Below are 10,622 nucleotides of genomic sequence, written 5' to 3'. Positions count from 1 at the left end.
AATTTAAATGGATCGGAGTGTTTAAAGATTGGATCCACTAAAACACACACACACACACACACACACCCCCTCATCAACACTTTCACACACTAATACTTATGCTCATACTCACACACTCTCACACACACACCATTTAATTTGTTACTAATGCAGTAAATACCTATTAGAAAATAAATCTAAAGAAAGCTATTTTTGAAGGGTGTAAAATTCATTTTGTATTTTGAAATAAGAGGACAAAGGTGATAATGGTGATGATGATGATGATGATAAATGTTGACACAGAATAGTGACTAATATTTAGTGTGTGTTTACTATGTGCCAGGGATTATATTAAGTACTTTACATGCAATAATTATCTTAAGTAATCCTAAGACCTTATGAAGTAAATACTTTTATTACTCTCTTGTACAGTTGAGAAAAGTAAGGTATTCTTACCCAAAAGTTATCTAACTTTAAAGCCTGTGATATGCCTAGCCACTTGGCTAATTGTCTCACCTGCCCCCACCATATCCCCAAGATTGTGTCACTCATGTACCACATACCACATGCCACAACCATACGCACACACACAGCTTAAAGTTCATTTTCACAAATATATAGAGGAAGCCAGATGTAGGAAAACTTTCATTCAAATGTTTACAAATGGAGGCATTCACAGTAAACACAGATCTTCATACTGAATTCCTCAAACTGTAGAATGATTAATCTAATTTCCTCCTCCATGTTTTAATTCTGAACAGATGGCCACACAAACTGTTTAGCCTCCTTGGTTAGTATCTATTTTCTAGACAATTCAAAGTCCCAACAGATGCTTCAGCCTAAATGTCATGAATTTATAAATGAACCTCCCACTCCCGATTTTTTGTACATTAAAAGCACCACACCTGACATAGTTGATGTGTTCATTTTAAAATAAATAAAGTTGAGGTTTTTCATAGCAATAACACATAAAATGACGCTTTCAGTTATGGTGACCATGTGACTGATAAAATAAATGGAGATCCAGCAACCCGTATCTGAGAAAGAAAATAATCTGTTATATTTCCCATGAGAATGTAGAGGCCATCCAGACAAAATAGCCTGTTTTCTAGGATTGGATAAGAGTTCAAGTGCCTCAAGTGAGCACTGAATGTCCAGAATTCTCAAATAACCTTCGTTACCTTAAAATGCCCAATTTGAAAGGCATGCTGAGCTCAGATGGATTTTAAAAGCAAGGCAGGTATCTGTGTTTGCATATCGAAACAGAAGAGCATAATTGGAATATCTGCAACAAAGAAATAATCAATGCTTGAGGCGACAGATACCCCATTTACCCTGTTGTGATTATTGCACATTGTATGCCTGTATCAAAATATCTCATGCACCCCACAAATATATACACCTACTACATACCCACGAAAATTATTTAAAAATTTTTAAAAGAAATATAAAAGAAAAAAATTAACAGAATTTTAGAAGTAAAAAGGAAGTTTCTTCTTGCCTTAAGTAGAATTGGAACAAACAGAAACTGATATTAAACATGGGATAAAAAGAAATAATTAAATGAAAGAAACATCAAAATATTTCCATGATTTTTAAATGGATATTTTCTCTTGTCTCTCTCTCCTCTACACCCTTACCAGAAAGGAACAAACCCTCATCTGGAGAGAGGGGCAAGTGGGACCATAGTTAACCGCCTTCAATTCTCAAATCTCAGATGCAGTGATCAATACTTCCAAGCCAGAGGCAGTGGCTTTACTGTCTAACAAAGAATGGCACTCCCAGAGCCATTTTCTGACAGCTTCTGACGCTCATCACTGTAATATGGAACTCTGCAATAGGACAGGAAGAGTTACAGAGAGAGACTTAGTCTTCCCTAATCTTCCCCTTTGTTAGCTCCCTCACTTTGGACAAGTTACTAACATGAGTCTCTGCTTCTTTGGCTCTAAAGTAAGAGCAACCCTACCTATCTGATAACAAATGGAAATGCCTAGAATAACACTAGGCAGGCACACAGTACACTGTCAACAACAGTGTATAGTTCATGCAAGTAGAGTCAATTCAAGGAATAGAGTTTTGAGAGTCAACAGAGAATAAATCAAATAAAATCAAATAATTTTAGAATCAGAAGGAAACCTTTAGATCATTCTAGTATTGTTCCTTCCTGTTTAGGAAGAGGAAACTGAGAATCTTACCATCCATTAGCATCTTTTAATACTTAATGGAAGAACAGACCTAAAAAGATAACCATTAAAAAAAAAGTAGGCTGATTCTTAAAAAAATGGTCCTAATACACAGTAAAGTCCCCAGTGGACAGGGCCAAGCCAAAGCTCAGTATATTTCTAGTGGAAGAATGACTTCATAGAAAGACTTTGCCAATACAAACCTTATAGTTTCTGGTTTCTCAGGAGAACTCAAGGTCAGCCCATTGTTTTTAATGTAGGCGTCTAGCCACTTGGCTCCCACTTAACTGGCACTAAAACAGGGGTTCTTTTTTCCAGTGGCTGATTTCCAGTCCTTCCCGTCAGAGCCCCAGTTATTACAACTATAAATAAAAATGTCATTTATTCCCATTGCTGAATTTTAATCTTTCTAAGTTAGTTCTACTCCCAAGAAGTTAAGAAGTAGAACATGAAGAGAAGCAATGGACATCCGATTTCCTTCTAGGCAGGCCATCAGCCATTGATTAAAGGAATCTATGAGTTGGACCTTATTCCAACCTCCCAGTCCTCGAAGGAATCCCACCTACAACATGAGCAAGCTGGTTATGCCGTCCCAGAATATATCTGAGTTCAGGCATTCTTGGTGTCACAAAGACATTCTTTCCACTTTCCAACGGCCCTGTTTCACAAAAAGATTTATTTTCCTTTTTCCCTAAAATCTGCCTCTCTAGAACTTCTCCCCATAGTTCCTGGTTCTTCCCCTGGAGCTGCAGCTTGTACTCTGATGTATTAATCACAGTTTTTAGTTTTTATATTTTATGATGTTTTGACCTCTTGGAGGACCTAGTTGAGTAAGAGAGACTGACCCCCTCCTCGGGGCTAGCTAATTCCTAAGATGATAAATGACTGGTCTGTGTGAGTGCCTTTCATACACAAACCAGCCAATCCAAAGGCTATACTCCAACCACCTCCTGTATCTAACACATACCAGGCCAATACTTTCCCTGTCCGAAATCAATGCAGGGCCAGGTACCAGACAACTAGGGACAGCCACTCTGCCCCTAAACCCACTGGCGTCATTCAAACTAACCAATCTTAAGCTGTTTCCCCTGCCCTGCCACGCTTGTTCCACAGAAAACACAATGAAGACTGGCCCATGCTGTCTCCTCACTCCTCTCCACCTCCTGTCCAACATTGGCCTTCCCCCAATGTGGCCCTGTGTGGCCTGTCATGCCCTTTCTCTCGGGAAGTAGAAGCAACAAAAATCTTTCCATCACAGCTGCTCAGTCACCTTTATAAATTAAAATCAATGTGTGTTCCAGCAATTTGGGATGCCAAGGCAGGAGAATTGCTTGAGCTCAGAAGTTCAACACCAGCCTGAGCAACATGGCAAGACCCCACCTCTATAAAAACAAAAACAAGATCACAAGGTCAGGAGTTCGAGACCAGCCTGGCCAACATGGTGAAACCCCATCTCTACTAAAGATACAAAAAATCAGCTGGGCGTGGTGGCGCACACCTGTAATCCCAGCTACTTGGGAGGCTGAGGCAGGAGAATTGCTTGAACCCAGGAGGTGGAGGTTGCACTGAGCCAAGTTCCGGCCATTGCACTCCACTCATTGCAGTGAATGGGGATGACACCACTGTACTCCAGCCTAGGCAACAAGGTGAGACTCCATCTCAAAAAAAAAATCCAACAATAGGGCCGGGTGTGGTGGCTCACGCCTGTAATCCCAGCACTTTGGGAGGCCAAGGCAGGCGGATCACAAGGTCAGGAGATCAAGACCATCCTGGCTAACACAGTGAAACCCCATCTCTACTAAAAATACAAAAAATTAGCCGGGCATGGTGGTGGGTGCCTGTAGTCCCAGCTACTGGGGAGGCTGAAGCAGGAGAATGACGGGAAGCCGGAGGCGGAGCTTGCAGTGAGCCGAGATTGCGCCACTGCACTGTAGCTTGGGCAACTGAGCAAGACTCCGTCTAAAAAAAAGAAAAGAAAAAAAGAAACAAAATTAGCCAGCTGTGGTGCTGCGGGCCTGTAGTCCTAGCTACTTGGGAGGCTGAGGTGGGAGGACTGCTTGAGCCTGGGAGGTCAAAGCTACAGCGAGCCATGATGGAGCCACTGCACTCCAGTCTGGGTGACAGAGTGAGACTCTGTCTCAAAAAATAAATAAATACATAAATAAATAAAATTGATGTGTGTGATCAGTGAGATGCCTGAAAACCCATTGAAAGCAGTTACCCAGTCCCTTCCAAAACTTTTTTCTGTGCCCTTAACCGTATCCTTTATCACTTCCCTCAAGATTCTAGAGGCATCTCTAAGGAGTCCAGCTCAAAGAGCCGGCTGTTCATAACTGGGCCCGTCCTTCATGTAGGATCTGACTGTTTTAGAATACTAAGGCATTTTCAACTTTGGCAACCTGGGCAATATGCTTTTATCCATTTAACCGTTATCTTTTTCACTAGCTCATCTACACCACTGGTTAAAGTTTGATTTTTAACAAAAACTTTCACTCTGTTTCACATGTACATTTGTTAAGCCAAACTTCCCCAATCCTTTCTTGCACAACTGATTGTTTAAATGTTAAAATTCATCGTTATCTTGATTAAATGTGCAGTTATCTACAAAGACTAAATAACTCTACTATAGTATTTATTATTGTTATTATTTTAGAGACAGAGTCTCACTATGTCGCCCAAGCTGGTATCGAACTCCTGGCCTCAAGCAATCCTTCTGACTTGGACTCCCAAAGTGCTAGACTGCAGACATAAGCCACCATGCTGGCCATGTTTATTATCCATATTTATTATTCTTAATAACAACTATGATGATAGTAATAATAGCTAAAAGGTACTGGGTGCTACTATGCTAAATATTTGACATGTCCTATCCTATTAAGTTCTATTCTAGGCACTAATATTATCCCATTTTCTAGATAAGAACATTGAGAATTTTAGAGACTAAGTGTAACTAGCTTAAGATTGTACAAATTAGTGTTAGAACAGGGATTCGAATGCAGGCTTAAGTGCACATCTTGTTAATTGCATCTTATTTTAGTTGTTTGTGCTTGGATCTCCCAGTTAAAATTGTAGAATCCCCAATATGATATGTACCCACTCCTGAGGATCTAAATTGTGAGTGCTCAGATATTTGTTTTCATTGGATTCTATGTTAAATTGGTAGTTTCATCAATCTTGTTGGCTATTCCACCTAGGTTTCCACACGTGTCTTCTTCGTCTTCCTGCAGCCATTAATAAGTATTTCGAAAGATATGAAGCCCTGTAACATTCCCCTGAGAGCCTCTGCTCTTTGCGATAATATTGGTGACTTTTGATATATGGTTGTTCACAAGCTATGGATCTTTCTAACTAGATTTCTTCTTTTGACGTTTCTCCCTACATATAACAAATGCTTCCTGGGTGTCAGCTGTCATTATTGTCACTATTTCCACCTGAACACTCACATGCTACCACGAGAGAGTTTTTCAAATGATTTATTAAATCATGATTACATCAAGTTTACAGCAATCCATTACTCTAACAGTAATCACTTTATCAAAGAATAAAAAAACAGAGGAAAGGAGTGTGCTTCCTTTTCTTTGTTCACCAATGCAGGCTCAAAAGAGTCCACTATTTCCTATTCTGAGCACTCTCTACTGCATTTAATAATGTATTACAACCTCAGACTGATGCAGATTATGATTAAATTCACAAGAATAACTTTTCCACCATTCTAATGAAGGCACACTCCAATAGTGCTTTGCAGTTTACAAAATAGTAAATACTCCAATAGTGCCTTGCACTATTATACTCCAATAGTGCTTTGCAATTTACCCACAAGAAATCTTACAGAAAATGTGAGGGTATAATGACTCCCCTGCTTAAAGGGGTCATTTACTGTGCCTCCTTGATTCAAAAGATGAAAGCAATAAAATAGATATTTGCATGCATAAGATTTTACATTCTTTTCAATATTCTTATACCTGCGACTTTTGATCTGGAAAATCTCTCCTAAGGATATCTGTTAACTGCAGCATTCAACATGGAAAAGATTGCAGAAAGCCTTCCAAGAGCTATAAAAATAGAATTCGTAACATTTGGCTTGTGGGAAGGGCTGTGTGTTTACCAGTTTTAAGGTAGAGTGGTGCGCAGCCGCTCTATGCATTTTCTCACCGGCATGGTTTCAAAGCCCTTCCTTCCTGTGTTCCCCAAACCTGTTTGCAACAGTCTTTCTCCTCCACAGTACTTGCCACAGGTAGCTAAGTGTGAATAATGACAACCCCCCCAAAAAAAAAAGAAAGAAAAACTCAAGTTAGCCCTCTGGGGGAGAAGCTCACAAGGATTAATTATATTGTCGGGGTTGATATCTGTCTTAATTTCCCTTTCCAGCAGTTTTGCAAATACATTTTTCCACAGTTTTAAAGAAATGTAAGAATTCCCAAGTTCCACAACCAGAAAATCCTGAGTCTCTGATAGCTAAATAATGGATGAAGCTCCACTGTTTACTTAGCAGGAGAAAGTAAAAGAATGATAGAGAAGTCCAAATAAAGTGCAGGAATCTGACATCCTCCTGTGCCCAACAATGGTGAGAAGAATATCCCAGCTGCTTCTTCTTTTTTTTTTGTCCATGTGGAAAACGTATACAGAAACAACAGTTCTGTATGGGGTTTATTATTATTTCACACCTGTACCTAAGAGTTCATCGGGCGATTCTCTTCTGTGTCAATGTGATTGCTTCCTTCAGTAATGGGCTAAGACCTACAACACAAATTACTAAACCTTTCCATCCCAACAACTCCACTCCATCCCCTACTCCACTGTCACTCCAAAGAACTTTCCCGAAGATACCGCATAATTTTCCCAGCCAGGAAACACCTCCAATATTACCACATATTCATTTACTGAAAAGTTGATTAAAACATTAAAATATAATTAGCAAAGCTGAAGGCTTTCTTTGCAATAATGTTCAGTATTTCATGGCTGATTAATTCACTCTCCTGTACTCTTTTGTAGGGTCAACCATACCAAGTCAGTCAAGTCGAAAGCTTTTGTGGGGGGTGTTTATCTTCTGAGAGAATCCTCCCCATGAAATCTCCCACAATGCCTGTCACTGGTACCTAAAATTCCACCATTAGAGATTCACTCTTTTGGTTCTGGAGGCATTTTAATCCCTAGGGGTCCTATTAAAATGCAAAAACTCTGAGAAGAATAACAGCATTGAAAGCTATTATTAACTGACAGCAAGGAGGCCCTAGGGAATTGGACACGGGATTGGATCCAGCATAAGGAACAACTCCAGGAAATCGGGGTGCAAGCAGAGGGGAGGTAAGATGGCAGCAAAAATAAACTTTAGCTACTTCGCCATTTTGCAGGGGCAAGGCAGCCCCACTTCTGATATTCTGTACACTAAGGAAACTCCATTCAAGGTGAGATGATGGACACACTGAGAGCAATTTATTTTCAGTTGTGCTAAAGGAGAAAATCAACAGTGACACATAATAGTATTTATGCAGAACTCTGACTTCAGTGCAGCGTGTTTAAATCGGCATGTTGCCCCTGTCCCCCAGTGCCTTGAAGAACTCACGTGGCCTTTCAAGGGTCTAAATCATATAATTATAAGCTCATGTTCTTCTATTCCCTCACCCTCTTTAGAGACAGCGATATGGAACTTTCCTTTTTCTGCTTGCTTTTAAAATTGTACTTTTCACATACACTGGAAATGTTTCTGTAGAAAATGTGGAAGTGACTTAAACTAATAAGGTGTCACCAAAAGAGAAGAACTAGGAGTCTACGGAAGCTGACTTTGTGGATTTCAGAAATCTGCCTGTATCTGATAAGCCGCTGATAGGCCGCAGCCGAAGTTGGTCCCAGAGCCGTCTCTCTCCCTCTCAGAGATGCTTCCTACCTTGAAAAGTCATATGGACACTAAAAGCTTTAAAATGCCAGGAAAGATTGAATTTCTGTTATTATTGTGTGGTGGTGATATGTGTATATGTGTGTATATGCATATGTACGTGTGTGTATTGAAAAATGTAAATGCACAGTGGGAAAATTTGCAGTGGGAGATTAGATTTCCCCTAGAAAGATAATGTAAAACATTTAAAGGTGTTATGACCCTAGGGAGAAAATAATAGGTTGAGGCAATAAGTTTCTACACTTTTCTTATGTACCTGAAACAAAAAGTTATGGAGGTATTTTGGGTGTTTTATTATCGTTGCCATTGTTGTCGTTTTTATAGTATACAGACGGAATGATTAACCCAAACTTAGATCCACCTCAACGAACATCAAAGTCCAAGGCTTCTCAGTGAACACTGCCCAGGGTCAAGTCAGAGAACCAGGATTACAAATTGCTTCTGGCCAGAAAGAGAGAAGTATGGTGCAGAAAATAAATTCCTGGGGAAACAAAGTGAGTAGGCCTTCAGAAAACTGTAGATTTAAGAAGACAGAATAGATGCATTTCTTTAAATCATGGTATCTTCACCGTAAGTAACTGTGTAACTGTACTTCATTAAGGGTGAGCTGATGGTTATAATATTTTAACAAAGAGTTACACTTTTGTAGAGGTAGCTTAATCAAGGGTGTTTTTACTCTGTCACTCATCTCATTTATCTGAACTTGATATAATATCTGTATCTCCACTTGCCTGCATTACACCATAACTGGCCTTCGTCAAACAGGATGTGCTCCATTTCCAATGCTCCAGAAGCACAAAACACTAAAGTCAGAAATATTTGAGAAAAATCCAGCAAAACCTTAGCCAATATAAAGCTATGGAAGACTGCACACTACAAGAAAAAACAGAAAATGAATATCCTTCAAACCACAGGTCAACAGCTTCATCCACATGCATCTGCAAAACAGCAGATTTTCCCCCTGACCAGCATTAAGTGGCCTTATTTCATGCTCTACTCTTTCCAGGGTAAGGAAAGAGGAGCAAAGACCCACAGGAATCTCCTGGAGTTGCCCTCCATGGCCACTTCTGAAAGAAGTAAATAAGGAATGCAGTGTCTGGGGATTGTCAATATTTTGATCACAGATATGGAGGTGCATGAGAATGCCCATGCATGTTGGGTGTGTTTTATAATTGTAAAGTCAGTATCACCAGTTGCTGATAACAGACAACCATTCATCCAATCAACAAATACTGATTGCCTATTAGGTGCCAAGGAATGTCCTATTAAGAAAAAATAAATGAGAGAGAGTTTCTGCCGTTTAGTCTAGGCTAGGAAATAATTCCAGAAAATAATTACTGGGGCCAGGCGTGGTGGCTCACATCTGTAATTCCAGCACTTTGGGAGGCCAAGGTAGCTGGATCACCTGAGGTCAGGAGCTCGAGACCAGCCTGGTCAATACGATGAAACCTCATCTCTACCAAAAGTACAAAAATTGGCAGAAGAATCACTTGAACCTGAGAGGTGGAGGTTGCAGTGAGCTGAGATCATGCCACTGCACTCCAGCCTGGGTGACAAAGCGAGAATCCTTCTCTATTAGGTAATAATAATTACTTAATAGTAATTATTATTATTATTATTGGCCAGGCATGGTGGCTCACACTTATAATCTCAGCACTCTGGGATGCCAAGGCAGGAGAATCACTTGAGGCCAGGAATTTGAGACCTGCCTGGGCAACATAGCAAAACCTCATGTCTACAAATATTTTTTTAAAAATTAGCTGGGTGGAAAAGACGTGAACCAGCAGGAGTTCGTCAGAACTCTGGCAGCCTTTCTCAAAAAGTCTGGGAAGCTGAAAGTCACCGGATGGGTGGACACCATCAAGCTGGCCAAGCACAAAGAGCTTGCGCCTCACGATGAGAACTGGTTTTACACCTGAGCTGCTTCCACAGTGCGGCACCTCTACCTCTGGGGTGGTGCTGAGGTTGGCTCCATGACCAAGATCTACAGGGGCCATCAGAGAAATAGCGTCATGCCCAGCCACTTCAGCTAAGGCTCCAAGAGTGTGGCCTGCCGGGTCCTCCAAGCCCTGGAGGGGCTGAAAATTGTGGAAAAGGACTAAGATGAGGGCTGCAAACTGACACCTCAGGGAGAGAGATCTGGACAGAATCGTCGGACAGGTAGCAACTGCCAGCAAGAAGCATTAGAACAAACCATGCTGGGTTAGTAAATTGCCTCATTCGAATAAAAAAAAAAATTAGCTTGGTGTGACCAAGCACGGTGGCTCACACCTGTAATCCCAGCACTTTGGGAGGCCGAGGTGGGTACCTCGGTCAGGAGTTTGAGATCTGAGGTCAGGAGTTTGAGAACAGCCTGCCTGACATGGTGAAACCCTGTCTCTACTAAAAATACAAAATTAGCTGGGCATGGTGGCAGATGCCTGTAATCCCAGCTACTTGGGAGGCTGAGGCAGGAGAATCACTTCAACCCATGAGGCAAACGCTGCAGTGAGCGGGGATGGCACCACTGTACTCCAGTCTGGGCAACAGAGTCTCAAAAAAAAAAAAAAAAAAATGGCAGGCGGCCG

The 10,622-nt window shown here is 40.8% G+C and overlaps 1 pseudogene; it reads left to right on the top strand.

The window, feature by feature from the left end:
* The first annotated feature begins 7,471 nt into the window (after positions 1-7,471).
* Positions 7,472-10,242, top strand: LOC102145491 (small ribosomal subunit protein eS19 pseudogene; annotated as a pseudogene).
* The last annotated feature ends 380 nt before the right edge of the window (positions 10,243-10,622 follow it).

The sequence above is a fragment of the Macaca fascicularis genome, chromosome 9, assembly GCF_037993035.2.
Source record: "Macaca fascicularis isolate 582-1 chromosome 9, T2T-MFA8v1.1".
NCBI lineage: Eukaryota > Metazoa > Chordata > Mammalia > Primates > Cercopithecidae > Macaca > Macaca fascicularis.
The sequence above is the reverse complement of the archived record's forward strand: the minus strand, read 5'-3'. Positions and strand labels throughout refer to the sequence as shown.